This window comes from Penaeus japonicus, unplaced genomic scaffold (assembly GCF_977035675.1).
Source record: "Penaeus japonicus unplaced genomic scaffold, GWHDUDI00000001_assembly GWHDUDI00000013, whole genome shotgun sequence".
In the NCBI taxonomy this organism is placed as follows: Eukaryota; Metazoa; Arthropoda; class Malacostraca; order Decapoda; family Penaeidae; genus Penaeus; species Penaeus japonicus.
In genome coordinates, this window is record NW_028234415.1 from 10,566,506 (window position 1) to 10,576,505 (window position 10,000).

Here is a 10,000-nt window from a genome sequence, read left to right on the forward strand (position 1 = left end):
TGTGACGTGTCGTAGAGTGTGTGTGAGTGAGTGAGAGTATGTTTGTGTGGTGAGTGTGTGTTTGTGTAGTGTGTGTGTGTGGTGTGTGGTAGTGAGTGTGTCCTGTGTGTGAGTTCTGTGGTGGTGGGTGTGTGTGTGTGTGTGTGGTCTGTGTGTGTGTGGTATCAGAGTGTGTTGGTGTTAGTTGTTGTGAGTGTGTGTGTGTGTCGTGTGTGTGGGGTGTGTGTGAGATGTGTGTGAGTTGAGAGAGTGTAGAGTGTCAGTGGTGAGGTGAGTGTGTGGGGTAGGTGGAGTGGGAGGGGGGGAGGGTGGAGATAGTGTGACAGAGATGTGAGTGGTGATGTGTGTGGTGGTGTGTGTGTCGGTGTGTGGGAGGGGTGGTGGGGGGGTGGGTGGGGGGGTGGGGTGTGGGCAGGTGGGGGGGGTGGGGGGTGGGTGGGGGGGGGTGTGGTGTGGGGGGTGGGTGGTTTGTGGTGTTGTGGTGTGGGATATGGGGTGGTGTGTAGGTGTGTGGTGTTGTGTGTGTGTGTGTGTGTGTTGTGTGTGTGTGTGGGTGTGGGTGTGGTGTGTGTGTTGAGTTGTGGGTGTGTGGATGGGTGGATGTTGTGTATGTGGATGTGTGGTATGTGTAGAGGGGGGGGTGGGTGGGGGGGGGGGGGGCGGGGGGGGGGGGGGGTGGGGGGGGGGGGGGGGGTGTGGGGGGTGGGGGGGGGGGGGTGGGGGGTGGGGGTGGGTGGGTGTGTGGGTGGGTGGGTGGGTGGGTGGGTGGGTGGGTGGGTGGGTGGGTGGGTGGGGAGGGTGGGGTGTGATGGTGTGTGGGGTGGGTGGTTGGTGTGTGGTTGGGAGGGTTGGTGGGGGGTGGGTTGTGTGTGATTAGTTTGGGTTTTTAGTGAGTTAGTATTTATTTGGTGAGAGTTTTGTAGTATAGTGAGAGAGAGAGTTTGAGAGTGAGGGTAGATGAGAGTGAGGATGTGTGAGAGAGAGGAAGAGAGGGAGAGAGTGTGTTAAGAGGAGGAGAGAGAGGGACAGATAGAAAGAAGATTGATAGATGGTGTAGGTAGGAAAGATATATATATATATATTATATATAATATATATATATATATATATATATATATATATATATAATATTATATATATATATATATATATATATACATAACTAATAATCTATTCACCCTCCTCTCCCCGTTGGAAGTTGTTTAGTATCTCAGTGTGTGAGTGTGTACTAGTGTTGTGTTTTGATAGTGTGAGATGTTATAGATTTTGAGAGAGTTAGAGTATTGTGGGGGTTTGTAGTGGTATAATTGGGTATGAGTGTGAGATTTGTTAGTTTGTATGTGAGTGTTTGAGGATAGTGAGTGAGAGTTGTGTAAGTGAGGGATTGAGTTGGAGTGTGTAGTAGAGTGTGAATGGAGTAGAGTGAGAGAGTAGATTTATTTAGATTGTTTGGTGTTTGTGTTTGGGTGTGTTAGTTTTGTTAGTGTTATGATTGTGTTGTGAGAGGTTTGATTGAGAGTGTGGGGTGAGATAGCATTTATTTAGTTTTGTGATGTGTGTTGTGATATTTAAATTTTGGATGTTTATTGGGTTTTGTAGGGGCTGTTTGTTAGTTTGAGTGAGATAGATGTGTGTTATAGAGATAGTAGTGTTATAGTAGTGATTGTGTGTAAGAGATATGATAGTGAGTTTGTGTGCGAGGGTTAGTGTTTGTGTGGAGTTTGTGTTTGTGTGTGGTATGATTTGTTATCTGAGGAGAGGTATTAAATTGTGAGTGTGTTGTTTTTGGTTTGAGAGGATTTTGGTGTGTTAGTTGTGTTAGTGTGAGTGATATTATGATATAGAGTTATATATATATGGTGTATAGTGTGTGATTGATTTATTGAGATTTATTGTATTTTGTTTTTGTTGGGTTAGAGTTAGAGTCTGTTAGTGTTATGAGATTTGATTGTGGTTTTTTTGTGTTTTTGTGATCAGTGTTTGAGTTTTGAGTGAGTTTTTTTGGGAGTGTGTTAAAAAATACAACCATTTTGATTATATAGAGTTTGTGAATTTTAGAGTGATACATTTGTATTTTTCAAGAGTGTATTTTTTTCAGTACAGATGGTTGATATATTTATTGTGATAGTGTTATAGTTATTATTGTTTCTTTTTTATACTTTTTTATTTATATTATAGAAGTGTTTGTATTTATACATATAGATATATTTATATATGTGTATATTTAGTCGTTTATGCATACAAATAGTTATCATCAGCGGGCGGGTTGTGTCATTTGCCAGTTCTCTCTCCGTGCGAGGCATTGGGAGTGTGGAATCAATAGTATCAACGAAACGATAACACAAGAGAACAAGCTCTAAAAGTATGTACTTGTTCTTGTATTACGCTGTTAGCGGGAGTTGTTGCTTTCGGAGGGGATGGTGTCACTCTCTCAGGTCTGTCTGTCTATCACTCATCTACCCTAACACTATCACTCATCACTAATATCACCACTACACTCACTCTCTCAGTGTGTGTGTGTGTGTGTGGTGTGTTTGTGATGTTGTGTGTGAGTGTGTGTAGTGTTGTTTGAGGGAGTGTGGTGTTGTGGTGTGTGGGTGTGAGTGTGGTGTGTGTTGTGGGTGTGTGTGGGGTTGTTTTGATGTTTTTGTGTGTGTTTTGGGGTGTTGTGAGTGTTGATTGTGTGTGGTGTGGTTGTGGGTTGGGTGTGGGGGTTGGGTTGGTTTGTGTTGGGGTTTGGGGGGTGAGGGTGGTGTTTTGGTGTGTGGGTGGGTGTGGTTGGTTGTTGTGTGTGGGGTTGGTTTTGGGGGGTGAGGGGGTGTGTGTGTGTGGTTGGGGGTGTGGGTATTTGGGTGTGTGAGTGTGAGTGTGGGTGTGTTTTGTGTGTGGTGGGTGGTTCTTGGTTGTTGTGTGTGTGTGGGTGTGAGTGTATGTGTGTGAGTGTGGATGTGTGTGTTGGGGTTTTGTGTTGTTTTGGGGTGTGGGGGGCTGTGTGTGGTGGTGTGTGTGATTTGAGTGTTTGTGTGAGGGTTTTTTTTGTGTGTGGTGGTGTGGGTGTCTGTTGTGTTGTAGTGTGATTATGTTGGTGGGTGAGGTGGTGTGTGTGATTATTGGTTGTGGATTGTGTGTGTTTGTGGGTGTGTGTATGGTGTGTGTTTTGTGGGAGTGTGTGTGCTGTGTGTTTTGTGTGGTTTTGAGAGTTTGGGTGTGTTGGTGTGAATGTGTGTGAGTGTTATTGGGGTGTGTGTGTGAGTTGTGAGGTGTGTTCTGCTGTGGTGAAAGTGGTGGGGGGGTTTGTGTGGTGTGGTGTGTGTTGTGAATGGGTGTAAAAGATGTTTGGGTGGTGTGTGGGTTGAGTGGGTGTGCGAGTGTGAGTGGGTGTGTGAGTGTGTGGGTGTGGGTGATGTGTTTGTTTGTATAGTGGGTTGTTGGGTGTGTGTGTGTGTTGGGGTGTGTGTTGGGTGTTTTGTGGGTGGTGGGGTGATTTGTATGTGGTGAGTGGTGGTGTGTTTGTGTGTGTTTGTGTGTGTGTGTGTTGTGGTGTGTGCTGGTGTGTGTGTGGGTGGTGTAGTGTCAATGTGGGGGTTGTGTGTTTGTGTGTGTGTGTGGGTAGTGTGGTGTTTGGGAGTGTGATTGTTGTGTGTGTGTGAGTTTTTTTTTGGATGTGACGTGGGTTTGGTCGAGTTGGGTGGTGTGTTTTTATTGTGTGTGGTGTTGTGTGAGGTTTGTTGGGTGTGTTATGGGGGGTGTGGGGTTGGTGTAGTGTGTGTTAGTGGGGTGGTGTGTGGGGTGTGTTTGTGTGGGGGTGTGTTGGGGTATTTGTTGTGTGGATGTGGGTGTTGGGGGGGTTGGTGTTTGGGGGGGGGAGTGCTTTGTATGTGGTATTGTGTCGATGTTGGTGTGTATGTGTAAGTGGTTTTGGTTGTATGTGTGTGGGTATGGGTGTGTGTGTGGTGTGTGTGTGTGTTGGTGTGCTGTGAGTGTGTGTCGGTCTGGAGTGTGATGTGGTGGGTTTGAGTTTGTGTGTGTGTGTGGGGTGTGGGTTGTGTGTGTGGGTGTGTGTGTGTGTGTGGGTGGGTGGGGGGGTTGGGGTGGGTGTGGGGGTAGGGGGAGTGGGTGGGTGTGGGGTGTGGTGTGTTTTGGGGTAGAGTTTGGTGTGGGTGGGGGGGGGTGTGTGTGTGTGTGTGTGGGTTGTTGTGGGTGTGTGGGTGGGTGTGTGGTTGTGTGTGGTGTGAATGTGTGTGGGTGTGTGAGCGTGGTGTGTGTGTGTGTGTGTGAGTGGGTAGGGTGTGAGGGGCGAGAGAGCAGAGAGAGAGCGCGAGAGGGAGAGCGAGCGGTGTTGGTGTGTGTGAGTGTGTGTGTGTGTTAGTGTGTGTGTGTGGTGTGTGTGTTTGGGGGGGTGTGGGTGGGTGTGTGGGGTGAGTGTGTGTGTGGGCTGGGTGTGAGTGTGTTTGGTTGGGTGTAGGGAGTGGTGTGTGGTGTGGGGGTTTGGGGTGTGGGTGGTTTGTGGGTGGTGTGTGTGGGAGTGTGTGTGTGTGAGAGTGGTGTGTGTGTGTGTGTGTGGTTTGTGTGTGTGTGGGTGTGTTTGTGTGTGTGTGTGTTTGGGTGTGTGGTTGTGTGGTGTGTGTGGGTGTGTGTGGTTGTGGGAGGGTGTGGGTGTGTGTGTGTTGTAGTGTGTGTGTTGATTCAGCGTGTTGAGTGCGTGAGTGCGTGCGTGAGTGAGCGAGAGGTGCGAGAGTGTGTGGTGTGAGTGTGTGTTTTGTGTGTGTGTTGTGAGTGTGTTTGTGGGTGAGTTATATATAATCTCTATCTCTTATATATCTCTATATATCTATCTATCTATCACATATCTGTTTGTGAGTGTGTGTGTGTGGAGTGTCGTGTGTGGTGTGTGTGTGTTATTGTGTGAGTGTGTGTGTGTGAGTGAGTGGATGTAAGTGTGGGTTGTGGGCTGGCTGGGTGTCGTGGGTGTGTGTGCTGTGTGTGTGTTATTGTGTTGCTCAGTCAGTGAGTGTGCTGTGTCGTTGAGTTGTCGTGAGTGTTAGTTAGTTTGTGTGTGTGGTGAGTGGTGATCGCTGTGAGAGTTTGTGTGAGTGTGTGTGTGTGTGAGTGGGTGTGTGTGTGTGTGTGTGTGTGTGTGAGTTTTGTGTGTGGGAGTGTTTTTGTTTTGATTGAGTGGCTAATTGAGTGTGTGTGTGTGTGAGTTTGTGTGTGTGTGTTTAGTGGTGACAGATGGTGGGTGGTTGTGTAGTGTTTCGTGTCATTTGGTTGAGTTTGGGTGTGTGTTTGATTTGTGTTGTAGTTAGTTTTTAGTGTGAGAGAGAGAGAGTGTGAGTGTGTTAGGTATGGGGGGGAGGTGTGGGGGGGTGGGGGGTGGGGGGTGTGTGAGTGTGTGTTAGTAGTTATTGATTTAGTGAAGTGAGTGTGTGTGTGTGTGGTTGATGTTTGTGTGTTTGTGTTTGTGTGAGTGTAGATTTTAGTTTCACACTCTCTTCACTCACTCTCTCACTACTCTCACTCTACTCCTCTCTTGTTTGAGGTGTGTGAGTGATATTATATATATATATATAATATATATATAATATATATATATTACTATGTATATATATATCATATATATAGTAGTATATTTATTTAATTATTCATACATACCTATGTATGTATTTGTATATATATATATATATATTTATTTTATATATATTATATATTATTAATAGATATATATATTGATATATATGTACATATATTTATTTATATTTTATATACTTATATATAATATCTATTATATATATATAGATATATATATTATATATAACATATATAATATATATATATATTTTATTTATTTTATATATATATGTATATATACGTATTATATAAAATAGTATACATAATAGACAATAATATACATAATATATATATAATTATGTACATATATATAAATTATTTATATATATATATTTATATATATATATATAGTATATTATATATATATAGATTTAAATTTTTTTTATTTTTTTTTTTTATACACTGTATATCTATCTATCTATCTATCTCATATATATAATATATATAGTATATATTTAAATATATATATTTATATTGATATCTATATATATACCATACATTATATATATATATATATATATATATATATATATATAAATTATCAATCTATATACAATATATTTATTTATACTAATTAGATATTTTTATATTTATATATATATATATATATATGTTATATATATATTATATTACAATATATACAATATTTATACATATATATATATAGAAGTAAATATATTATAATATTATAATTATACAGAAATATAGATATATATATATATTAGATATATATATGTTTATATATATACATTATATATACATATATATATATTACAGATAAAATATATTACATTTATAGATATATATTTACCATATAATATATATATTATATATATCTATAGATATATATATATATAGTATATATACATTATACACATATAACAGTATCATACATATATATATTATATCATATATATATATAATATATTATTGATATATTATACATATATATATATATATATATACACTCACGCACACTCTCACACACACTCTATTTCACTCACACTCTTACACTCACGCACACTCTCACACACACTGACACTCTCACACACACTCTTACACATTCACACACACTCTATCTCACACACACTCATACACACACGCTTACACACTCACACAGACTCTCACACACACTCTCTCTCTCACACCTACACACACTCTCTCATACAGTCGCACACACTCACGCACACACACTCACGCACACACTCTTACTCTCACACACACTCTTACACACTCTCACACACACACACTTACACACTCACGCACACTCTATCTCACACACACTCTTACACACTCACGCTCACTCTCACACACACTCTATCTCACACACACTCTTACACACTCACGCACACTCTCACACACACCCTATCTCACACACTCACGCAAACTCTCACACACTCACACACACTCTATCTCACACTCACACACACTCTATCTCACACACATTCTTACACTCTCACACACACTCTATCTCACACACTCTGACACACTCTCACACACACACTCTTACACACTCACACTCTTACACTCTCACCACACTGACACACTCTCACCTCACTGACACACTCTCACACATTCACACACACTCTCACACACTCATACACACACACGCTTACACACTCACACAGACTCTTACACACACTCTCTCACACACCCACACACACTCTCTCATACAGTCGCACACACTCTCACACACACTCACGCACACACTCACACACTCTTACACACTCTCATACTCACACATACACACTCACACACACTCTTACACACTCACTCTCACACACACTCTTACACACTCACGCACACTCTCACACACACTCTTACACACTCACACACACTCTATCTCACACACTCACGCACACTTTCACACACACTCTGACACACTCTCACACACACACTCTTACACACTCACACAGACTCTCACACACACTCTCACACATCATCTTCTCAGCCTGTAAGGGTCCGTAGTCGGACATAAGCCTTCTCTCTCACACATACACGTGCATAAAAATGGGGGTTACCTCTTTATATTCGAGGTACTTCTATAACTAGCAATCAATATTGTGAGTTTTTAAAATTAAGAATCGGAACGGTCCTAACAATGGCTTCAACCTACGACTTTGAAGGAGACGACAACCTTCAACTCCAAGAGAGTTTTTCCGAGAGTTCTGATTCAGAGTTCGATTGGGAGCTGCCCAACAACGTAGAGCGCTCTTTGATAGTCCGTCTCCCGGAGCAACCCCGGAACAGGAGGCCTCGTTTGCCCAGAAGAAGGGCCGAACCCGCGGAGGAATCTGAGCGGGACGAGACCGAAACCGCACCGCAACTGCCGACCCTTAAAGACAGGGCATGCGGTCTCTTGGTTTGTAGTCAACAGAGTTACACCATCGCTTTCGGCACGCGTCGCTCCCTCGTCACTGGCTGCGAAGGGAAGTTCGAGGCTCCGAAACCCAAGGAGAAGGCCAGCAAGGGAAAGGCGCGCAGGAAAGGAGGGGAGGAGGAGGAGACCATGCAGTCGAAGGCAAAGGAGATTATTGCAAGCATGGTGTCGCTCATGATTGACGAGAGGGGTAAGCCTCGAATCACTCGGGTTATCGTCGGAGGTCCAGGCCCCCTGAAGCGATTGGTCGAGCAGGAAATGCCGCCAGTACTGAAGGGGATGCTGGTCAAGACCATGACAACCAACAAGACTGGCGAGGCTGGCATAATGGATCTCATGGCAGCTCGCTTTGGGAGGATCCCCTTGGTCAGATCCTACATCAGGCAGAGTGGCACTCGAGTCCCGAGAAATGGGGTCAAGGCGCGGAACGAGTGGGACGGAAACCAAGACCAAAGGAAAGAGACAGGGACGGGAATGTACATGGTGGTGCCGATTCAGCAGAAGCTGGACAAGTTACTGCTCGCTGAGGAAGAGGAGAGCGCTGAGAGCGAGAAAGAAGCGCCGGTGGATAACTGGTTCGATCTCTCGGATGACGAGGCGACCGACCGGAACTGAGATTCCCCTTTTTGCTTGTGGTCATTTGTAGGACTTTGTTTAAGGTATAAAAGGAATAGTTTATTTTATGTTTCAAAACATACAAATGCAAAAAAATAAAAGAATAAAAAAAAGTTTATTTCATGTTTCAAACTATATCAATGGAAAAAATGTAAAAAAAACAACAAAAAAACTATATATATACATATGAGGATACACTGATAGGCAGAGAGATGGAGAGAGAGGCGATGCGAGAGAATGGTCGCCAGTGCTAATATGATTATTATTTCTAATTACTTATTCATAATTATCATTACCGTTGTAATTTGTATCAATATATGTATGTATGTATATATACGTACATTTGTATACATATATATATATTTATATATATATATATTGATATATATATTTATACTATATATGTATATATATCTATATATTATATTTAAAGATATATATATATATATATATATACATATATATAAACATATATTTTACGTATATATTATTTATTTATATATTAAATATATATATATATATATATTTTCATTAGTATATATATCATATACATTATAGTTTTTTATATATATATATATATATTTATATATATATATATATATATGGCATATATATGCATATATTATACATTTATATTTATATAATATATTTATATAATATATATATGATATATATATATATAGATATATTTTCGTATATATATATGTATATATATAGATGTATTATATATATATATATATAATTTATATATATATATATATATATATATATAGATGCATATATATGCATATTTATATATAAATATATGTTTACGTATATATATATATATATATAAATAAATATATATATATAATATATATATATATATATATGTGTGTGTGTGTGTGTGTGTGGTTGTGTGTGTGTGTGTGTGTTGTGTGTGTGTGTGTGTGTATGTGTGTGTATTATATATGTATTATATATTATAGAATATATATATTTATATATATATATATATATATATATATATTATACGTATATTTAACTATTTGAATTATAATATATATATTTATATTTAGTATAGTTATATATATACTATATATCTAATATATATCAGATATACGTATATATATATTTTTTGATATAAAAATATATATATATATATATATATATATATGTGTATGTGTGTGGGTGTCGTGTGTGTGTGTTTTATATCTATCTATTAAATATAATTATACATATTTTATATATATATAGATATATATTACATATATATTATATATATATATATATATATATATATGAGTATATATATGTATATATATATATATAATTAATAAATATATATAGATATGTTATTATTATCTTATGTATATTATTCATAGCTACATATGTATA